Genomic DNA, 24886 nt, shown 5'->3' on the forward strand with positions numbered 1-24886 from the left:
GAAGTTTTGGACATATAAACGCTCCAAGAATTCACCTCCAGCAGACTGCCACTATGAGAAAGGTTTACAGACATCCTCAGGCAGAAGGACATGATGCCAGGTGGAACCATGGATCTAAACAAAGAAAGAAGAGCAAGAAAGCTTTACTGGGACACAGCCACACTCGTTACTTATATATCGTCTGTAGCTGCCTTTCAACAATGGCAGAGGAGAGGAGCTGAGACAGACTGCAGATGGCAAAGCCCAAAACAGTTACTCTCTAGCTCTTCACAGATGATATTTACGGACGCTGTATTAGACAAACCCATTTTGATTTAAAATTATTTGCCCTTTAATATCTGGGTACCCACTACTCTCTCTTTTAATAGATGCAAAAAGTGATTTCTGGAAGGACATTCACCAAATGTCAGACTGCTTGTTTTCGGAGATGGAGGATAGGAGGTGATGTGTCATCTTTTATTTTGCTTTCTTGTATTGCTTAGTGTTTAAAAAGAAGTATATGCCATTTTTATAAAACAAAAACATTAGTCTTAAAAAGTAATATAACTGTATTATATAAAAATTTAAAACACAGACAAGGAAAACAGGAACTACTTTGATCTTCACCACTAAGGCAACATTATTGCCACTTTGGAGTATTCTTGTCAAGGATTTTTTTCACATTACATAATTGTAGCTGTAATGTACATGCCATTTAGTGTCTCAATTTGCTTCTTCATTTAATTACCATGCCGACAGTTTCGCAGGTATTCGGACACTGACTGTGTTTGGTGACACAGATGTAGTGCTGTTTCCTAAACTATTTCACTACTGTTGGATGTTTAGGTTTGTTTCTATTTTGCACCATGATAAGTGACTCTGCGATGTACATAGCTTTTTCTCTATCTTGTGTTTTCTTTAGAAAATACATTTTTGGGTGAGATTCCTGAATCAAAGAATTTTAACCTTTTTTACATCTGCATGCATACGGTCACAGGATGGACAGCAATTCATAGTATTAGCAGCATCATATGAAAATATACCAGTTTCAGCCCATCCTTGAATACACTGCACATTTTTATTTACATTTTTTCCAATTTAATTGTGAAAAATGGCATCTTGTCTTGATTCACGTAACTTTTTCTTTCTTTCTTTCTTTCTTTTTTTTTTTTTTTGTGCAGTACGTGGGCCTCTCACTGTCGTGGCCTCTCCCGTTGCGGAGCACAGGCTCCAGACGCGCAGGCCCAGCAGCCGTGGCTCACGGGCCCAGCCGCTCCGCGGCACGTGGGATCCTCCCAGACCAGGGCACGAACCCGTGTCCCCTGCATCAGCACGCGGACTCTCAACCACTGTGCCACCAGGGAAGCCCTCACATAACATTTTGTTCAGAAAATACTTTTAGGTGTCAGAGTTAAGCAGTTTTTTCAAAGAGCTGTATTTAAATGACGCTTTCCTCTGCCTTCACTTGTTCCACTGTACCTCAACACTTCTCGGCGACAAGTCCAGTTCTCAGCAGCATGAGACATGGGACCAACCACCATTAAAGGCAACTACCCTTAACCTGACTGTTACAGCACCCTGTCACTCCCAGAACAAAGACAATCCTCTGAGCTTGCTCTCTACTGTGGCTGGGTGAACAACCCTTTCCTCCGACCACCAAAATGAGCACAGATACTCCCCATATTACCTAAGAAACAACCTGGTTTCCTCACGCAGCAGTGCACAAGGGTCTGTCTCGTTCACCAAGCCTGACAGACGCTCAGCGCTTAAGACGTCTGTTGAAAAAATGAAGGAATCACTGCCACGGAGGTTAAAAAACACCCTGGTCTTCCATCACGTTGACTCCAGAATCCTCTGGCATTTGTTTTTGTCCTATACTGAAGGGTTACATCTTAAAACACTCACTTTAATCCTTCTGAGCCTCAGTCTCTTCGTTTGTGACACAGTGGCCTCCCTGCCTCTTGGGGCCACCGTGCCAATCAAATGAGAGGTGCCATTAGAAAGTGCTTTATCAACTCTAAAGCAACCCACATGCAATTAACTTCGAGGATGGCACAGCAATAAAATCTGGCACAGTTAAAAATGAAGGTAACCTAAATAACTAATCACAGGGTATTAAGTGATGTTAAATAAATTATGATAACATCTGTAGGACAGGCTACTACGTATCCAGTAAAAGTAATATCTAATGATATGGAATAATACATATGTTGTTTGAAAAGGCATATCGCATTACATTATATGCAATGTGATCCACATGGTATTACAGCGTGTATACTGTATGCCTGAAAAAGAAACCAGCAGGACTGATAAAATATAAACATCAGTTATATCTGCGAGGCGGATATCAATGACTTTCTTTTTCCTTTTTTATTTTCAGCACTGATCATGTATACCTTTCATAATCTCAAGAAGTTATAAAACCATATGCACATGTAAGCCATCATGGTTATAAATATAAATAACCCTGAAACAGTAAAACTTATAGAAGCTGACATCTGTCAGAACTGTCCCTGCCCTGAATCTTTCATTCCTCTATCTCATCATCTGAACCACATGTGGCAGGATGCCTGACATATTCAGTCAACAAACTATCATCTGGCTCTTCAGCACAGTTTATGAGAACAGAGAGCTAAACTTTCGTCCCTGTTTTTCAAAAAAAAAAATCACTGCCTACCCTTAAATGGGACCCCATAAATCTTGGGCCATGTCGTTACAGCTCAGCTACAAATTCCTACGAAGTGGGGATATTTATTGGTTATAAAATGTCAGACTGGTCCTAACCGAAAAAGTCAAAAAACAAAATATATAACCTGGAAACATGGATGGGAAATACCAGCCACAAACTACTTCCTCTGGCTTCACTTTATGATCATACTGATACTGATGAGGTCTGAGATTTCAAACCTCATTAAAAACAAGTATAAATGTGTATTTCTGGACAGCAATGCACTTGCCTCAAGTATTTACAAAATAAAGCAACTATTCTTAAAGCGAGTCTTTTTTTAAAAAAAAACAAACAGCATCAGAAGCAACCTAGTTTTTTTCCTCCCCCCAGCCCCAGTGTGAGCATGTTAGTGCCATGAAATAATTCACAAAATGACTTCACCTTCTGATAGTACTTCACCCAGTAATTGGTATCTAAGTAGCCCTTAACAGCTCACCATTAAAAATGGACTATTTTATTGATCACAACACCTTGAGAAAAGCGTCTCAGCTCTGCCCGTGAAAATCTCCCTTCTGTCCTCCTTCTCCGTCCGTTCTAAGTGTCTCACCCATCCAAGTGAAGTCAACCTTACATGCAGGAACAGAGTAAAGGTAACTGAGTCTCAAAATGAATCTTAAACGGTGCAACGAGTTCATCCTCTAGGGCTCAGGAGCTTTATGTGCACAAAAATGTTTCGGTTATTTTTCCTAAATGCAAAGGAGAGAGGCAGATGGAAATCTCAGCTTGCAAGCCAGTTGATGTCAAAGGAAGGGTTAATATCCTTCCTTGCATCCAGCCATGAGCTACACCAAAGAGCCTCTCACGGCATGAGATGGGAAGACATTTCACTTGATGTTGCTCAAATCCAACTTTCAAACTGCCCTTCAGAGGAATCTCTAGGCAGACAAGCCGACCTGCTACAGGGAGATCAAAGAGAAGAGCAATCACAGTGGCCAGGCCCTTTCATGTGGACAGACAACACCCGTGCCGGCACCTGTTGCTCCTCAGGGGGTGCTGCGATGTTGAGAGAATCACATATTAACTAAGTGCGTGAGGACCTGGTGCACGCAGAAGGTGGACACGGCCAGCTGGCTAGAGGCGGAGACGCACCGTGATTCAGCAGACAAAGAACCCAGCTGCAAACCAACTGCCCACTTTCTCTCCATTGTTTCTAGCAAAGGTCCATTGTTCCGGGATCAGACGTATGCATCCAAGGGTACGGGCAGCTCTCTGACACATTATTTAGTGTCTCCCTGAAAAGAAATAATCACTTGACGTAACTCGTGCCTAAACTGCATCTTCCCTTTCGACTACTGGATGATTTCATGCTCACGAGGAGAGATGGTGGAAGCATTCTCCTGGCAGGTCCAGAAACACGCCTCCAACCAGGTGGTCACACCTTCCCTTTCAAGTCCCGCCGCCAGGCCTCTCACCTGTGAAGGCCTACACTGTGGTTTTGAGGTAATGGGAAAACATCCACTTGGGATTCATCCGAGATCGTGAATGCTCTCTATCTGTGAGCCACAGCAGAAATGCAGACTGACTTAACTTCTCCCTACAGACCATCCATGTGAAGGCACAGCCTTTATGAAGAACTAGAAGGTGACATCGCTCACAAAAACAGTGCCGGTGCCTACGTTACTGCATTTATACTGCTTAACCACCCTGTCCCTGCAAAAGGTGTTAAAACCTCATGTTTCATCATAAAAGGACTTGAAAGAAAATTCTAATATCCTAAAGGTCTGTAACTAGACAGAGAAAGCCTACAGTGTGAAATATTCCATCAAGGAAAATAAAACATTCTACTCCACACTCACACAGTGTACACAGCGCATCCTGAGTGTGTGTGCGCGTGCTCACGCGGGTAGAGTGCTTTTCTAGCATGGTGACACTTACCTGTGTTCAACCCAAATCAATACTCATAAAGGTAATTTCATAGACCGAGAACATGGAGCTCTAAACGTCCACTTGGCGTGCTAAATAGAGAAGAAAGCAACTGGTCCATCGTAACCCCAAATTATTCAGAGTATCTTCAAAGCAATCTGAGCCACTTAAAAGGGAAACCCTAGATGCCTGATGATCCAGGACCAGGAAGGTGAGGCGGGGGTGTGGACCCATTCTGCCTGGTGGGGCCCAGGACGTGCGGCCACAGGAGTAGCTGGGAGAACAGCTCAGGATGGGGACACCCTCGCCCCAACGGTTCCTCTGGGGGAGCCGCTGTGGGTCGGTGGCTTCTAAGGGCAGGAAGGGATCCCTTTGGGTTGGTAGCCGAATTCGGGTTTTGGCCTTATAAATGGCTGCTCAGGTTTCTTCCAAGGAAAGACTAGCTTCTGTCTCCTGGAGAGGACACACTCCTGTTCCATCATCCTTCCAATCTTATGGAAAACCAGAAGACAAGGAACATGTGTGACGCCAGTTAGGTTTTACTTTGAATCAAGTTTCTTCAACTATCTTAACTCCCAGCACGTTTCATCCTTACTCCAGTTGGGGCTCCTAACAGGCTGAGCTGTGTTTTCCCCTCAGAACCTAACACTTCAAAGTGGACTTGAGCACAGCGCCCGGTGCCCTCCTGGCTCATAGCACATCTGTGGATGTCATGAGCTGTTTTCCACACCAAGCCCACCGGTTTGGCTCTGGGATGCTTTGGGAAACGACTCAGCACAGGGCTGGAGCCTGGCTCCACTGCAGCCCGCTGCCCCAGGAAGGTGGGCCGCGGCCAGGCCACAGAAGGCACAGAAGGGGACACCAGGGCCAGGAGGCCCAACCGGAGACAGCTCCACAGTGACTGGGACGCACCAGCAGCAGCTTCGACAACCGCCCTGCTGCAAATCAGAGCTACACGTGAAACACGCGTTTAGGGAAAACGAAGTCTGCTCACCGGAAGCTAAGCTCAATTTTATGTTTGTGTTTCCAAACATATGTGGTAAAGTCACAAAGCTTTCTGAAAAATAATGTACATTCAGTTCATTTCTCAGAAGCAAACTCCATAAAGCTATGGTTTCTGATGAACAGACCAGTCGGTAAAACGAAGAGCAAAGCCGTATTTCTACAAAGGTATCTTACATGGAAAACACCCCGAAGTATCCAAAACTTTGCTTTATAGATGATATTTATCTGCATGAATGCCAAAACTCTTCATTAACAGAATCAAAATATTTTAATTACCAGCCAGAATTAAAACAAAAAAGTCAGAAGCCTCCCAAGTAGCCCTTCTAATGCCAACTCCAGTCAATAACTTCAAACAACAAATGCTCACTCTGAACAAAACGGGAGAGTCGACGCAAACACAACAAAGCCGGAGTATAATTTACTCTTCAGCCCTTTTCAAAACATAACTCTTGGCCCACAGTCACATCCATATTACGAAACTCTTTCTGTACTCTCCTTCTAGCCATGGGAATAAAATAAACCACTTAGATGACAGTCAAGTGTCTAAAATATAGAACAGTGATAATTCCCAGTGGGAACGTGGCAGCTATTTACACGAGAGCAAGATACGAAGCACCGTGAACCAGAGGCTGTGAGGAACGGAGCCTCTGGTGGGGACCCGGGAGCACAGGTTTCTTTCCTGTGCCGTGAGGTCCAGGGCCAAGCGCTAGATAAAGACATTTAAAAAAAAAAAAAAACAGTCCCACGTCAGGAACACAGAAAGTCACTGTATTATAAAATTGGGGTGAAAACTGAATTCTTCACTACGAAAGCTGCTTTATTTGATTTTGGTGGGCGGGAGTGCGCAGGGACAAGAGAGGTATATTCTGTTTTCTTCAGGTTTGTTTCCATTAGACTGGTTACAGAAATTCTAGTCTGTCCCTGGGGAATCCCAGCTTAGTTTAGCCTGTCACCACCTTCAATTAACGAAGTCACATACGTTAGATGGATCCATGTGAGAAAAATAAGTTACTGGATAACTTTTCAACCCACTCCTCATGCCCCAACGTACGCACTTCCTATGCAAGTCCAGTCTTCTCTGATTTCTAGAGTTGAGTGTCTAAATACACTAAACCTGAGTGATAATCATGAGAGACACGGGTCCTACTGGGCATTGCTCTCCTCCAAGCTTTCCGGACAGATCCCAGGGCCACTGGTCTTCCTGCGAATTCTTGAGACAGGCCTGCTGAGCCTGGTCACCGTGGAGCACCATTCAGTGCTAGGGACCCTGGGGGTGTCCCCTGGGAAGCAGACAGCATCAACACACCCCCTTCCGTGGTCTCCACTGCTTCCTGAACCTAATGGCATTTCCCAGCTTATAGACTCTACTGTCTGCCCAGACAGAAAGCACCCTCTACAATTTGCTTACACAAGTTCTAAAGCCAAGTTTGCAAAACAATTCCATTTTGGTATTGAGGAGTTAGTAGTTATGAAAATGGTAAATGTGAGCATCTTGAAAAACATCTGGTACTTTATGCAAAAAGTGGTTCCCTGGTCAAAGCTGGGTCTGTGTGCCTCGTGAAATCCTTCAGCTAGAACCTAGCTGACCAGAGGGGCATCTGTGAGACGGGGACTCAGGGTCCCCTGAGGAGGTGAAACTCAAGCTGACTCAGGTCACCACTGGGCACCCTGGGGCCATTTGGCTTCACAGGTCCTCAAGTAAGTTGAGGACTGACGACCTGTAAAACAGTAGGACTGCCAGCAGGATAACAAACCCACTGTCTCTCGTGCCCAATAACTCTAGGAGGCCCAGATCAATAAAGTGGTGCAGACAGGCTGCCCCACGAGGGAGAGGCAAAGCTCTCCCCAGCCCTGGGCGCCCGGCCCTCTGCCGACGGGCAGGCTGGAATCAGCTCTGGGACTTCAGGCTTGCCTCAGAGGAGAAACGGGCTTTCCCAGCGCTCAGCTGTGCCGACACTGCTCACACACAGGCTGCCTCCTCTCCCTCACGTGACGGAAGCAAGCAAGTGCCTCCATCACGCAAACGGCGGTGTGCGGAGGCGTCCGCAGGTGGACAGGGACAGGTGGCCCGGGCCGCAGGGCAGCCACTGAATGCCCCTGAAGCCCTCCCCCACCCCACCACCGGCTTCTCCTTCCACATCAGCCCATGTTTCAACCAGGGCTGAAAACCCCAGCTGGCTCTTCCTAAAGCCCGGACACTCATCAGGGGAGGCGGGGCCCACCTCGCAGAATCCGCAGCTGCTGTGCTCTGTCCATTGCACAAAAAATCTCCACCCTGCCCAAGAAGGCCGCGTGTCAGACTGCCCTGTCTGGCTAGGAAGAGCTCATCTGTACCAACGTGAGCCAGAAGGACACGTGGGAATCAGAAGGAAAAAATCCTCTTTTCTGGGAAGATTGTAATCAAGACTGGAAAGGTGGGGGGTTGCGGAAGGGGCCGTTCGGGGAAGGCCACTCGAAGCACAGGGACGCAGCTGGGAGCGTGGGGTACATTCAGGCAACTCTGGACGCGAGGCATGGCCTCAGTCCCCCTCTGCTGTGTGTTCGGAGCAGTCTGCTTGTAAGTTGTTTCTTGGGAAGAGGTACTGCAATTACCTTCTTCTCTTTGATTACACAGATGCAAGTACCTGCTGAAAAGGTGCTCCGTTCGGAACTGCAGAGAAAGCAGGACGTACTAATACGCAGGCACAAGCATGATCTTCCTCCCAGTTCCAGGTGCCCTCCTTCAATATTCCGACAGCTGAGACATGTGGACCAGAAGCCCGGCTTCCACTCCCACCCACAGGGCCTCCCCTGCACCTCGGTGTCATCGCTGAGCTGCTTCCAAACAGGGCCAGGAGCCAAGGAGGCCCTTCCCTTGTCTGAGCACTACCACTTATGGTTAGCTATCTATGCCTTCTCTTCATGACCAGATTTTACACTCCTGAAGGGGAGAGACCTCATCCTAACTATGCTTATTTCTGCAAAGCATTCAGTTACGTGAACTACGCTGCATCAAGTCACCTGCCCCCTAGAAAGTGATGGAGTAACCGATCTGCAGTTAGCCAGATAAAGAAGGGAGCACACGCTGGTTGGCTGTGCCTCTGCTGGTGGTCAGACTAAAAATCAGGACAGGTCGCAGAGGAGCCCATCATTTCACAGGCTCTAAGCTGGGCCCACATCGATTCCACCAGTCAGCAAAATGGGGTTGCACTCACCTCCACAAGCAGGAGGTCAGTCACCACCGCAAAGGCTACTTAAATCTCACTGAAGCCATATGACCAAGTCCCTCAACGTTGCTAGTCCCAAATACTTAAAGAAAAGGAGCCATTTACTGAAAAGTCAGCATCGCTTTTAAGCACAATATCACATATTCATTCTAGCCATATTCTAAATGAGACTGTACCAAGCCTCGTTTGGATGCAATCCAGAACCTACTTAAACAGTTAAGCATAAGAAGAAAGAAAGATGGATGGATGGATGGATGGATGGATGGGAAGAAAGGGAGGGAGGGAGGGAAAGAAAGCAGGCTGTGTCATGTTAGTGGACATTGAAAATAAATTAACTGTCTGAAATCAGCGATTAGTAATTGAAATCTCCTGATAGCAGTTACCATAGCTCTGTGTATACTTCAATACTAACCTCATCTATGTGAAAACATACGAATTCAATCGAGGTAACATTATATTAGATATTTCTATTATTCAAGACTACGTGAACTAGATAGCATAAGATTCCACAACTGATTATTCCACTGACAGTTTATAATACCATCATTTAATTTCAAGGCAAACAATCTGGATGTCAGAATTGAGATAAACATATGCAATCTGAGAATTATTTCCAGAGCTTTCAAAGTGGAACCGTATCTTTGCTTAAAAGCCAAAACATGGTAAAATCTGATGTAAAGATGAGAAAATTTCTAACACCACAGGGAACTCAGAGTCTGGGGCAAGGTAACAGGAATCACTCAAGTTAGATGACACCAATCAGTATCTGAGCCTGGGAAGCAGGCATTCCCTATCCAACTACAGAAGGCTCCGCATCCAAAATTCCTACTTTCTTAATCTGCTTAAATTATTTAAAAAAAAAACAAACAAAACTAATGAACACACTAGAAAACTTATCATTTTAAGTTGTGAAACCCACAGATATCCACTCAAGAGGATGAAACAGGAGGAAATTAAGCAAGTCTATGCCATAACCCATTGCTCCTAATCAAACTGTACAACAAACCACCTGTTCCATGTTATAATCAATCACTCCTCTTTAAATGGAAAAGGAATAAATACAACACATAAAAAAAATCTCTATACTGTATTCTGTCTTGTCTTACTAATACATTACAAATTCTAGGAGTTAGGTGGACAACTCTATTTACAGCAAGATGATTCACAAAACCCAGTGAATCAACATTTTCTAATTAAAATTAGGCATGGATATGGCTGTTTTAACGTTCACAACTACTGGGGTGGCCAAAAGGTTCGTTCGGTTTTTTCCGTGAGATGTGGCTCTAGTAGTGCTTAGTTGTCTTTAACTTCATTCGCAACAATTTTGTTAGGTTGTACTGTGACAGCTGTCATTTTGGTGTGCATTTAAAAAAAAAAACTCATCAAAACTGGTGAATTTTTGTGTAGCCATTTTAATACTGAAGATGGAAGAAAAAAACAAGCAACATTTTCGGCTTATTATGCTTTATTATTTCAAGAAAGGTAAAAACGCAACTGAAACCCACAAAAAGATTTGTGCAGTGTATGGAGAAGGTGCTGTGACTGATCGAATGTGTCAAAAGTGGTTTTCAAAGTTTTGTGCTGGAGATTTCTTGCTGGACGATGCTCCATGGTCGGGAAGACCAGTTAAAGTTGATAGTGATCCAATCAAGACATGAACTGAGAACAGTCAACGTTATACCACGTGGGAGATAGCCGACATGCTCTAACTATCCAAATCAAGCTCTGAAAATCATTTGTACCGGCTTGGTTATGTGCATTGCTTTGATGACTCTGATGTTCGGGTTCCACATAAGTTAAGCGGAAAAAACCTTCTTGACCGTATTTCCGTATGCAATTCTCTACTGAAATGTAATGAAAATGTTCTGTTTTTAAAACAAATTGTGACAGGCGATGAGAAGTGGATACTGTACAATAATGTGGAAAGGAAGAGACTGTGGGGCAAGCAAAATGAACCACCACCAGCCACATCAAACGCCGGTCTTCATCCAAAGAAGGTGATGTTGTGTATACGGTGGGATTGGAAGGGAATCCTCTATTATGAGCTCCTTTTGGAAGATGAAACGATTAATTTCAACAAGTACTGCTACCAATGAGACCAACTGAAAGCTGCACTCGATGAAAAGCATCCGGAATTAGTCAACAGAAAATGCATCATCTTCCATCAGGATGACACAATACCTCGTGTTTCTCTGATGACCAGGCGAAAAGCGTTACAGCTTGACTGGGAAGTTCTGATTCATCCACCGTATTCACCAGACATTGCACCTTCGGATTTTCCATTTATTTCGGTCTTCGCAAAATTCTCTTCATGGAAAAAATTTCAGTTCCCTGGAATACTGTAAAAGACTGGAACAGTTCTCTGCTCAAGAAGACAAAGTTTTGGGAAGATGGAATTATGAAGTTGCCTGAAAAATGGCAGAAGGCAGTAGAACAAAATGGTGAATATGTTGTTCAATAAAGTTCTTGGTGAAAATGAAAAATGTCTTTTATTTTTACTTAAAAACCAAAGGAACTTTCTGGCCACCCCAATATTTTTGAAAAGCAAACAGGATAGGAAACAGGGCAAGAATGTGGGATAACGCTATTCAAACAACCAAGACACACTTTACATAATAACTAGAGTATACTGAACTCCCAGAAAGACCCCAAGTCTAGCCACTTCTTAGCACCCTCACTTTTGCCTGTGCCATTTCAACAGGCTCCTGGATGACCCTGCTTCTGCTCTCAAGCCTCTCTGTCTCCCCTCCCGCAAATCACTGCCCACACAAAGCAGCCATCTATCTACCTGATGAAGTTGCTAAAACCCCTCCAGTGGCCTTTCAATATATTTAGAATATCAAAATAGGTAACTCAGAGTATCTTCTCATTTTCATTTCTATTTTAAACAATTATTTCTTTTTTTTTTTTCTTTTTGCGGTATGCGGGCCTCTCACTGTTGTGGCCTCTCCCGTTGCGGAGCACAGGCTCCGGATGCGCAGGCCCAGCGGCCATGGTTCACGGGCCCAGCCGCTCCGCGGCATATGGGATCCTCCCAGACCGGGGCACGAACCCGTATCCCCTGCATCGGCAGGCGGACTTTCAACCACTGCGCCACCAGGGAGGCCCTAAACAATTATTTCTAAAGGAAGGGCTGCTTAAAGCAAAAACAACAACAGTTTAGAGTACTGACATATAGAAGTAAAATCCCTGATGATAAATGTGCAAAGAACAGTAAGGAGCAATTGTGGTGAAATTCTCGCATTTTATACGTAACGTCACAGAGTGCCATTTCGACGTGGATCACGGGAAGTTAAAGATGCATACTGTAAACCTTGCAGTCACACTCTTCAATGTTGTAGCAACTAACCCAAGTGGCTATTTGTATTTAAATTATTTCAAGTTAAATATAATTAAATATTCCTTTCCCTCAGTTATACTAGCCATATGTCAAGCACTCCACAGCCACGTGTGGCCAGCAACTAGCATCCCGGACAGTGTAGACATGGCACGTTTTGTCACTGCTGGAAGTTCTACTGGATGGTGCTGTGCTGGACAAACAAAATACTCCATTAGGGTAGGAAACTGGGAAAAGGGAAACAAAGAACAAATGTAGAAAAGGAAAGCAATCGGCAAAATAGTAGAATAAAGTCAGCCACACTGATGGGTACACTAAGTGTAACGTGCCAAATAAATGGAAGAGACTGGTGTACCAGATAACCATATCCTGTCTTCAAGAAACACACTTTAAAGAAATAGGGTAAAAACAAAAGGATGGAAAAGGGTACAGGCATACCTCAGAGATACTGCAAGTTCAGGTCCAGACCACCACAATGAAGTGACTGTCACAATAAAGCCAGTCACAGAAATGTTCCGGCTTCCCAGTGCATATAAAAGTTATGTTTACACTATGTAGTCAAGTAACTGTGCAATAGCACTGTGTCTAGAAAAACAATGGACATACCTTAATTAAAAAATACTTTATTGCCAAGAAAAGCTAACCATCACCTGACAATGTAGGGTGGCCACAAACCAATTTGTAAAAACACTCAATTATCTGTGAAGCACAATAAAGGCACAAAAATGAGGTATGCCTGTACAGCACACAAAGACTGATTATAGGACAGCTGGCAATATCAAATCAAAGTTAACTTCAGAATAAGAAATATTACCAGGGATAAAGAGGGCCGTTCATACTGTCAAGGGACCAGTTGATAAAAGGACATCGTAATCCTACATGATTGGGTGCTAGTAACAAATCTTCAAAACACACAAAGCAAAAACTCCAGAACTAAAAGCAGAAAGAGACAAACCCACAATTAAGAGATTCCAACACTCCTTTCTGTTATTGACAGAATAAGGAGACAGAAAAACAGGGAAGATATGGAAGACCTGAACAACACTATTAAACAACCTGACCCAACATACATCTAGAGCACACTGCACACAACAGAACACAGTCTTTTCCAATGCACAGGGAGCACCTGTCAATATGGACCACGTATGGAAATTAACATATTTCTAAATACTCCATGAGTCTAAGAAGGAAACAGAATGGAAATTATAATATAGCTCAAGTTGAGTAATAAAAGCAAACCATACGAAAATCTGTGGAATGCTGCTAAAACATTGCTCAGAGGATAATTTATAGCTTGGAACACATTATTACAAAAGAAGAAAAGTCTACTACCAATGACCTAAGCTTCTAATTTAGAAAAACAAGAGTTAAAATTAAATCTAAAGAAGAAAGAAGGAGATAAGAAATAGAAATCCATAAAATATGAAACTGAAAAAGGCAACAGAAGAAATTCATAGGCACAAACTGGTCTCTGAAAAGATAAAATTGGTAAACCTTTAACAAGAGCAATCTGGAAGGAGAAAGAGAGAGAAGTACTAAGTCAGGAATGAAGAAAAGGATCGTAGAATGAGGGCATCATGACCTCAAAGGAGTAACTAAGAGGATACTGAGGGGGTGTTACGAACAGTTAATGCCAATAAGTTCAACAACTTAGATATTAAGTAAGCAGTTAATAACCTTCCCATAAAGAAAATTCTAGGCCCAGATGTTATCAAACACTTAAGGAAAAAATACCAATCCTAAATAAGCACTTTGAAACAGCAGAGAAAGAAGAAATACTTCCCAGTTCATTTTATGAGGCCAGTAATTACTCTGATAAATAAAGCCTGAGAAAGCTATTGTAAGAAAACTACACCCAGAGATAAACCCACGCACCTCTGGTCACCTCATCTACGACAACGGAGGCAAGAATATACAATGGAGAAAAGACAGTGTCTTCAGTAAGTGGTGCTGGGAAAACTGGACAGCTACGAGTAAAAGAATGAAATTAGAACACTCCCTAACACCACACACAAAAATAAACTCAAAATGGATTAAAGACCTAAATGTAAGGCTGGACAATATAAAACTCAAAACTCCTGGAGGAAAACACAGGCAGAACGCTCTTTGACGTAAGTCACAGCAAGATCTTTTTTGATCCACCTCCAAGAGAAATGAAAGTAAAAACAAAAATAAACAAATGGGATCTAATGACACTTAAAAGGTTTGCACAGCAAAGGAAACCATAAGCAAAAACAAAAAGACAATGCTCAGAATGGGAGAAAATATCTGCAAACGAAGTAAATGACAAGGAATTAATCTCCAAAATATACAAACAGCTCATGCAGCTCAATATCAAAAAAAACAAAAAACCAAACAACCAAATAACCCAATCAAAAAATGTGGGGGAAGATCTAAATAGACATTTCTCCAAAGAACACACAGAGGGCCAACAAACACATGAAAAGATGCTCAACATCACTAATTATCAGAGAAATGCAAATCAAAACTACAATGAGGTATCACCTCACACCAGTCAGAAAGGCCATCAACAAAAAATCTACAAATAATAAATGCTGGAGAGGGTGTGGAGAAAAGGGAACCCTCCTGCACTGTGGGTGGGAATGTAAATTGGTACAGCCACTGTGGAGAACAGTATGGAGGTTCCTTAAAAAACTAAAAATAGAGCTACCGTATCACCCAGCAATTCCTCCTCCTAGGCCTATATCCAGAGAAAACCGTAATTTGAAAGGATGCATGAACCCCAATGTTCACTGCAGCACTATTTACAATAGTCAGGACATGGAAGCAACCTAAATGTCCATCAACAGAGGAATGGATAAAGAAGATGTGGTACCTATATACAATGGAGTATTAGCCATAAAAAGGAACGAAATGGTGCCATTTGCAGAGACGTGGACGGACCTAGAGATCATCATACAGAGTGAAGTAAGTCAGAAAGAGAAAAACAAATACCATGTAATATCGCTTATATGTGGACTCTAAAAAAAATGGTACAGATAAACTTATTGGCAACGCAGAAATAGAGTCACAGATGTAGAGAACAAACTTATGGTTACCAAGGGGGGTGCGGTGGGATGAATTGGGAGATCGGGATTGACACATACACACTACTACGTATAAAAGATAACTAATGAGAACCTACTGTATAGCACAGGGAACCCTACTCAATGATCTGTGGTGACCTAAATGGGAAGGAAATCTAAAAAAGAGTGGATATATGTATATGTATAACTGATTCACTTTGCTGTAGAGCAGAAACTAACACAACATTGTAAAGCAGCTATACTCCAATAAAAATTAATTTAAAAAACTACAAATATCCCTACTGAACAGTACAATAATTCTTAGTTCTTATTTAATGCTTAAAATATGAGCAAATACATAGCAGCATTATTTATATATTTGTTTCTACGTATATAGGAATCATGCTGGAATTATACACACTCACACATATATATATACACAGAGAGGGATGGTGGGGAGGTCTATTGTGTGTGTTCATTTCTCAAGGCAAACGACATTTATTACAAGCAGGAAAGGCTTGTTAAACCTTAAAAAATCAGTGTATTTCCCATATTAACAAAAGAAAAAAACCACACAAACATTTCAACAGATGCAAAAAAGGCATCTGACAAAAATCATACACCTTTCCACGATAAACTCTTAGCCTACAAGAATAGAGCAGAACCTCTTCAACCTGATGAAAGGAATGTACAAAGAACCCATCATTATATTTAATGGTAAAATACTGGGGCTTTACCCCTAGATCAGGAACAGGGAAGGGAGTCCTCGCTCACCACTCTTGCTCAATGTGATATGAGGATCCCAGGCAGTACAATAAGCCAAGGAGAAAAAGGCATACAGATTGTAACGGAAGAAGGAAAACAATTCTCAGACAAGGGGATCATGTACATGGAACACTCCAAAGAATCCTAAAGAAAAAAGCTACTAGAACCAATAGATGTATTTAGTAAATTCACAGAATGCATGACAAATTTACAAAAAGCTCCTGTAGTTTAGTCACTAGCAAAGAAAAACTGGAAATTGAAATAAAAATACAACATTTAAAAAGAATCAAAAAACACATGAAAAACTTACAGATAAATTTAACAATACATACACCCCAAATCACTAAATAAGAAGACAAATAGGGACTTCCCCGTGGTCCAGTGGTTAAGACTCCGTGCTTCCACTGCTGCGGGCACAGGTTCGATCCCGGGGGGTGGGGTGGGGGGACTGAGATGCTGCATGCCCCGCAGCGTGGCCTAAATAAATAAATAAAAGCTTAAAAAAAAAGACAAATAGACATATTATGATCACAGATCAAGACTCAAAAAAGTGTGAAATCTCTCTCCAAACTGACCTACAGATTCAATACAATCTCAATCAAAATCACATCAGGCTTTCTGGGGTACAAATTAGTTAAGCTTATTCCAAAATGGAAATATGTACCAAGAGCAGCCAAAACAATTTTGAAAAAGATGACCAAATCTGGATGACTTGTACTAGGACACCAAGACTTCCTATAAAATATAACAGTCAAGGCAATGAGGTGCTGGCATGAGGACAAATGGAAAACAGAATATAATCCAGAGCTGAGAAACAGACCCATGCATATATGGTCACTGTGATAAAGGGACCAAGGCAATTTAATGGTGAAAGTACAATGGTGCTGGAATAACTGTACATGCAGATGGCACTGTAAACTCTTATGGAAGAAAATGAGCCACACAACACACACAAAAATTAAGCAAAATGGATCACAGACCTAAATGTAAAGTTATGAAATATAAAACACAATATAAGAGGAGACTACTGCAAGCTTAGCCTAAGAAAATAGTTCTTAGATAGGAGACTCAAAGTCCAAACCATCTAAGAAGTTGACAGAACAGACTTTATAAAAGTGAAAATTTTCTGCTCTTAAAATGATGCTGTTAAGAAAATGAAAAAATAAGGCACAGACTGAGAGGTGATACTCTCAATACACTTATCTGACAAAGACTTGTATGCAGAATTTTTTAAAAGTTCTTGGAATTCAACAGTAAGAAACAGCCCGATGAAAACAGAAAGGGGTGGGGTGGGGGGAGTCTGATGAAACACTTCATAAAGAATGCCCACTAAGCCACAAAAAGATGCTCAACTTCATCAGTCATCAGGCAAAGGCAAATTAAAACTACAATGAAATTCCACTACACTCCTGGTCAAAACTGCTCAAATGTAACAACCTGACAATACCAAGCGCTAACAAGGATGTGGAACGACTATTAACTCTTAACTCATTGCTAGTGGTAATGCAACATTGTATAACTGCTTTGGAAAAGTTTAGTAATTTCTTATAAAGTTAAATATACTTACACTATGATCCAGCAACTTCATTACTGGGCATTTGCCCAAGGTAAAGGAAAGCACATGTCCACATAAAGATGTCTACATGCATGTTCACAGCAGCTTTACTCATAAACAGCCAGAAACTGGAAACAGCAGGAGGGTCCACCAACAGAACAGGTTACCGCTCTGTGATTCCCCATACAACACTGCTCAGCAATAAAGACTATACTACCGACGCGGCAGCGTGGATGGATCTCAAAAACCATTAAGCTGAGTGGCAGAATGGAGACGCAAAAATATGCTTATGATTCCATTTGTATACAATTTCAGCAAAGACAAGTCTCATTAACTAACTAATGATTACCTGGAGCCAGGGATATGGGTCTTGGCCAGGGTGGGACACAAAGGAACCTTTCGGATTAGTGATTAAAGGAGTGTATTCATTTGGCAAAATTCATTAAACTGCACCCTTAATGTGGACATTCTGTGTAAAGGATACCTCAGTAAAGGTGATATTTTAAAATATAAACAAATACTGAAATCTAGTTACGTTTTCAAACAGTGGTGTGGTTATAAATTCTGAAACTACTTTCTTTGTGTTCAAATCTTGAGCTAGTGACTGAGGACAGTACTGAGAATAGTGGAAACCATACTCTCACTATTACAGAAAAGAGTTACAAATATGGAGAGAAAGACGTCTAGAATTTACTTTGAGGGACTGAATTGGAATAGGAGGCATATTGCTAACTCATGGTTTTTAAAAGCTAGATAGTGGTAGAGACAAATATATAAATAAGTACACATATACACATATGTGTTTATACATACACACAAATTTCTCAGCTCTTTTGGCTAAAAATATCTTGAACACAAGTTCTCAAATGTGGCAATGTTATATCCACAAGGAGCAAAAATGGCTTCTTTGTGGAAAAGGATGAAAAATCTAAGCTACAACAATGGTGTGTGGCCTGACAACAAGCCTCCAGCACAGGAACAAACATACAACATGACCTGTGCTGTGAACACTGTGCCTGTGGGCCGTGTGCTTATAGGCGAAAATGTCTAGACCCCTCGGGGGTGATAATGAAAGAACCTGGTCTGGTGGCCACGGCACACTCGGCGCCGTGAGCAGGCCCAGCCCACAGACGCTGGCTGCTTTGGGGGCTAAATGCAATTATCCACTGAAGAAAACCAGGATTCCACAGGGAAAAGGCTGATTTCCTAACTGAGATGGGGAAAACATGACAAAAACCTGGATCGTCTTACAACACCCATAACTAAGGATGTGCTCCTTAGTGTATGACCCGAGAGCTGTCCTGACGTGTTCCCACTGGCTGATCCTGGACAGCCTGGCCATCAGAATAATTAACTATAACAGTGAATTAAAACCCAGTGAATAACAGATCCACGAGTCCACAGTGACATGAATCCCTCAATGACTGGGGAGAAGGGCAAGCCGGCCCTCACAGAAGGAAGGAGGAGCTCAGCCGTGGGTGCGCGGCAAACCCAGGGAGCGAAACGTTCAAGGGTGGAGATTACGAGATCCTAAGAATCTCCCTAATGACGGGCACTTTTGCAGGGGAGGCCAACCTCACCGAGAGAGCAAACTTTACATCACCGACATCAGGGTAAAGTGGCAGGTGTACTGAGAAGGACACGACATCCCCTCCAGGGTCTTCCTGCTCAAAACTTGTGACTGATCGTGACCACACAACAGAAACTCCAGCTGAGGAAGATCTCACACTGTAACTGGCTTATAGTCTCCAAAAATTTCAAGGTCATAAAGAAAATTGGGAAACAGTGGCAGATTTAGGGCAATTAAAGGGACATGACAACTAAATGGACTGCACTGATGGAGTGGATCCCGCTCTGGGGAAACCGAGAGACTGCTGGGACAGGTGATGAGGCGGGACATGGGCTGTGGATGAGATACTACTGTATCTACGGTAATGTCCAGATTTTCATCACTGTATATTGGTTATGTAGGAGAATGCTGTTCTTAGGAATTATACACCGAGTATTGGAGAAGGTCAGAGTAGATCTTGAGGAAATTGGTAAATTCAGCAACAAAGCTCTATTTGAAAAAACTCCTTCCCTGCAGAAGGAGCCCAAAGAGGAGGTCAAAACCAGAAATGTCCGAGGACAGGAGCACGGGCTTACTAAGCTGACCGCTGGCTGACCTCTGAATAGCACTGACATGGTCAGGTGCCCAGGTGGACCCTCCACTTTAGGATGTGGTGACCCCAGCTTGTGCAGCTGATTCTCTCCTGGGGCTACCTTAAGTATCCCTTTCTAGGGCCCTCTCCAACTCCTTCTCAGACAAGGTTATGTTTCCACAGCACCCTAGTTCTCACTGGCTCAACTTCATACAGCTTTAATTAATGAATGGTGTAACTCCTCCAACGTGGCTGTAAGCACCATGCAAAGACGAACGCATCTGTCTGGTCCACTGCTGTGTATGTGACACCTGCCGTAAGGTGTGGGGCTTGGCAGCACTTAATCAACTAAAATGAAAATTTAGTGGAATGTGAGAGAGAAATCTAATAAAAATAATGACGACAAAAAATCTCCTTAAAGAAGAGCCTTTAAAAAAAAAGTCTTTAGGGATTCCAAGTAAGTTCTATTAATGCAACTCTAATTTCTTTTCCCAGTCAGGGCTCTTTGAAAATCTGAGTCCTAACCCCATCTCCGTACAAACTGGGCATTCTGAGAAACTCCAGCAATGCCGCAGACCAGGAATCACTGACAAAAAGGAACAGCCGGCCTCCAAGGGCGCCCCTCACACCCAGGAGGGCAGGGCACGCACGGGACTGCACAGTCGCTCCTGGGAGGGAGGACGGGCCCCCCCAGTGACCTGCCTGGAGGCCGGCTGCAGAGACTGGCAGGTTAAAAAGCTGCTGGGGCTCTCGACTAGAGGAGCGGAGCGGCCGGGGCCAGGAGGCACAAATAAACACCAGCTCTGCCCAGCAGGAAGAGGGGCGCTACGGGAAGGAGCAGTGCTTCCAGGAGTCTCTCCTAGTGCAGAGAGGAGAGAGGCAAGGATGGACTGGCAGTGGACGATAAGAAAAGGAGGCCAAGGACCTTCCCCTCCTAAGCTGGTTCAGGCGGGACAGACGCTGTCCCCTGAGCAGCCTTGCTGGCGTATTGCAGCCTGTGCACGAAGGAAGCCCCCTACCATTCCAGCCCAGGGCAGGGCCTCCGTGCCCACCTCCGCTTCTCGTCCTTCCCCCTCCCACCCCACCTGACTTGTCCTCCAGGGCACGGGAGGGCCCCTGCGTAGCAGCAGCTGCCCCTCTGGGCACGGTTGCCTCACCAGCCTGGCGTCTGTCTTCACAGTGGGCATCGCAGCTCCAGTCCACGCTTCCGCCTTCCACGTGGGACACCCCTGCTCCCAGATCCTAGCAGCGCACCGTTAATCACACAGGTACCTAGAAGATGGGGCTGAGCCCATTCTGCTAACTGTAGAGGCGGCCTATCACCCACCTGCAAACCAAAGACTCTGCAGCGGCCGCCAGCAGAGGCCCGTGTCCCTCCTCCCCAGTCCGGAGCAAACCCCTGGAGCCCACCCACGCCCACCTCCCACCGCCAGATGCCCTGCCGGCGGCAGCCTCTAACGTCTAGACCCCCCCCGCCCCTCCCCGCCCCTCCTCAGCAGCTTTACTGTTGAGGCCTCCACACACAAATGGTCCTATGCGCTGAAGCCCAGGCCACCTTCCTCGCCAGAATGGACGTAACACCGTGTTGCGCGGGTGCTGGGGGGGGACAGACCCAGGTCCCTACCCTCCCGTCAGCCTCAGTGGAGCTGCTCTCCTGCAAAATGACGCCAACCCAAGTTCAACATGCAACAAAGCTGTGCGTGCAGAAGGCGGGCACTGCTCACGCTGGGGGTTAAGGAAAGCGTCCTGAGGGTAAGACGTGCTTCTGGAGACAGGCAGGAGTACACTCGGCTGAAGCCGAAGACAACTGTCTCTGGGAAGAAACTATGCAGTGCAGTTACCAACAATGGAGGTATTTTTGCCCTCCACCATCAGATGACTCAGGACATGTACAGAAGATCAACCTGAAGAGCTTAGACGTCTGAATAAAATCTCCATCCCCGCCTCACCCTAGACTACAGCACAAAGAGGAAGAATAAAGCCCTAAGTCTGTACCCGTCAAGGAGCATGAGAGCTCCGTGTGGCAGGGCTGCAGGAGGCGTGGCGCTCGCTCCTCCGGGCTGAGGGCAGGCTTTCCCTTGCAACTAAAGTTAGGAAGCAAAGCCAATTCCTAGGAAAGAGAAGCAAGTGGGAAATGAGTTTCGCTTAAAATCACAGCTGCCGATACAGGCCTTTCACTCTGCGCATGAAAGAAAGCGCTGTTTATGTCAAAGGCAAGAAATACATAAACACACATAACCTTTTCCCCCCTTTCCTTTGTCCCACACGCACCCAAAATCCCGCAAATCTCTACTCCACCGAAAGCAAAAACATTCACCTCGTGAGTAAGGCTTACAACAGGGAGGGGGAGAAAAAGCACAATGGGAGCCGGGAGTGTAAACAGTGCCGGGGAACACGCAGAAGCGCTGCGGAGATGCTGCAGAGGGGCCTTCCCAGCCCACATTTAAGAAACGTGAGCCTTCAGCACCGGGCCTGGAATGCACCACATACTGAAGTCTGGTGTCAATTTAAATGCATTGAACACCAGAAAAATGCCCCCAACCAGGGCTTCAAACTTGTACAGCACATTTCCACTCAACCCAACTAGATTGCCTGTCACAGCTGACACGGCTCGTCAAAAGTTACCCTTCACTGCTCATGGGCAACATCGAGGTCAAAAGACCAAGTACAATGGTCCAACCCATCCCCATTTTTTTCCTTCAGAGCAGCAGATATTGAACTCTAAAATGACAAGACAGAGCAGCTTGAAACGGCTGCCAAAGAAACAGAAGCTGTCCAAGGCCGCTGAGCTCAAGTAGAAAAAGCAGTCGGTGTGTGCATGTCAGGGTGAAGATCCTGCTGACAGTCTCACACAAAGAAGCCACAGCCAGCACAGGGAGCTCGGAGGGCCCTGCACCTGGCAGCCAAACAAGCTCGCACGCCCAGAGGGCTGCAGGGCAGGACCAGCCCCGGAGGCGGCGCCGGCCTGACGGCACCTGGTCGCCGCGAGCACGGCGAGCCCCACACCTTCCTCGTGGAAGCACCCATCTCAAAACCCCACCGCGGTTCAGCCTGAAAAAGGAAGCAATTCTGACAGAGGCTGCAGCCTGGATGAACCCTGAGGACGTTACACTGAGTGAAATAAGCCAGTCACAAGAGGACATCTTCTATGTGGCATGCAGAGCAGTCAGACTCCCAGAGACAGAATCAGGATGGTGGTGCAGGATGGTGGTGCAGGATGGTGGTGCAGGGTGGGGGTGCAGGATGGGGGCCCGGGGAAGGGGACTGAGGAGCTGCTGTTTAACGGGTAGAGCGTTTCAGCTGGGGATGATAAAGAAGTTGTGGAGACAACGGTGGTGACGGCTGCACACCATGAATATACTTCATGCACTGAGCTATACACTTAAAAATGGCAAAGACAGTAAATATTAGGTTATTTGTATTTTTACCACAGTAAAAAACAAAAACAAAAACAAACACTTGTTCACTATGAATTAAAAGCAAAGTAGTGGACGTCAACCATTTCTTTCACGTATGTGCTCCCTTTTGCACAAAAAGAATCCAGGTTCTGGTGGGAGGTGAAGCAGGAGGACCGGGCGCTCTGGCGGGGCCTGCGCATCCGCCCCGGGAGCCTCCTGATGCTTGCGGCCGACGAAGCCAGAAGGACACGGCGCGTGGGTCTGTGGCACCAGCATCACTTGAACAATCGTGTGTGGGTCATGCAGAGGGGGTGCTCGATAATTTAGACGGTAAATAGTTTAGACCTTTTCATATTAGAAGAAACACTGATATTTCACCATTTCAAAATAGAAGATGGCATGTCACGACATGGCATGTTTGGGGGTTAGCCCACCGAACCCCCAGAGCCAGGGAGGGGGCAGCAACCTTCCCCCAGACACGGGGAACCTCAGAGGGCAAGTCAGGTGCAGGCACATACCTGTCCCAGCAATCCAGACAGGCAAGGAAAGGGGCCCCGCGGCTGGGGGCAGGGCCCAACTGAGTCCAGGTCCACCCACATGGACAATGCTAGAATCTCCAGGCAAAACGTGGCCCAAAGTACGCCACCTCTGTTTTCGTTTTTAATCGTTAGGAAGCAAAGAGCATTTGTTACCTATCTGATTCCTTCAAAATGACTTCCTCTTGGTTTCATTCTGCATACCAGTCCTCAGGGAGCTCTCTTCCCTGTTGGACCCAAGATATTAAAGAAGGTTCAATTTTCACGTGAATCTTCCAGGATAGACCCTGAAGGCCCTGGCTGGTTCCAATCTCCCTGTGCCACGATGTTCCAAAACAGCTTGTAGCATGGTTTGCCTATCCCAGTGCAAACAGGGATTAAAAAATAAAATAATGTTTTAGACAGACTGGCCCCTCAGGAGGTCTGCAGCTATGTGTCTGGACTCAAGTTATAACAGGGTGTGTAACCATTCTAAGTATGGCCCAAACAGTGTTAAAGGATGTTATTAAGGCCCTGACCGGAACCACACGAGGATAGAGTGGGCGCACTTCTCCCGATGCGTGGGGCTGGCAGCGAGGTAAGGGCCCAGAGATACCTGGAGCTGGTGTGAGGGTCTCAGGCAGCCAGAGGCCAAAATGAAGGGCTCCGTCAACAAAATGCCCAATGAAATTATTCCAAAACAGTGGGATGGTAAGCACCTTACCCTGCCTATCATTATAGGTTAAAAGTCACTAGGCTTTGTGGCCAGCACAGCTTCCCCAGAAACCGTTTACATGCACACAGGGGCCACCGGCCAGCGGGGATGTGGGGAAAGAAGCTCGCTTGCCAGGTGACCCTGCGCACGACGACTCACGCGTGCAGAATGTACTCGAGTGAGCAGGTAGAAAATGAGACGGAGACACACGTTTCAAGTCAACATTTAAACTGCGGTGCTGCCCGGACTCCTTTTTCAGGGCCTGCCCACCACACCCCCGAGCTCGGGAGGGCTTAGAGCTGCATCCCTTGCTGCAGCCCCTGTGTGAGAAGCATCTCACCCACAGCTGCGGCCTTCCCAGAGGGCAGTCAGGGGCCAACACCTGACTGACCTGGGGAGCCCCAGGCCCGAGCCCTGGCCTCAATTTGGAATGACTCTGAGGCCACTGCAGCACCAGAGCTCCCTACAGCTCCCTGTGACCTCACGTGCAACCAGGTGACTATGTGGTCCCTGGCTTCCCCCTGCCCAGTCTTGCCTTTCACACTTGCTCCGAGGGTATATCTCAGGAGTCCTCCCCAATGTCATCTGCATGCAACTTGCACCTGAGCTTGTTTCCAGTGAACTCTGAGACAAGCCCCTTTTACGTCTGTGAT

General features: G+C 45.1%; 1 protein-coding gene across 2 annotated transcripts in view; it reads right to left on the reverse strand.

The window, feature by feature from the left end:
• MGMT (O-6-methylguanine-DNA methyltransferase) overlaps positions 1–24886 on the reverse strand; it is a 302941-nt gene that overhangs the window by 142540 nt on the left and 135515 nt on the right. The gene's annotated exons all lie outside the window — the stretch shown is intronic.

The sequence above is a fragment of the Mesoplodon bidens genome, assembly GCF_964165515.1.
Source record: "Mesoplodon bidens genome assembly, chromosome: 1".
NCBI lineage: Eukaryota > Metazoa > Chordata > Mammalia > Artiodactyla > Ziphiidae > Mesoplodon > Mesoplodon bidens.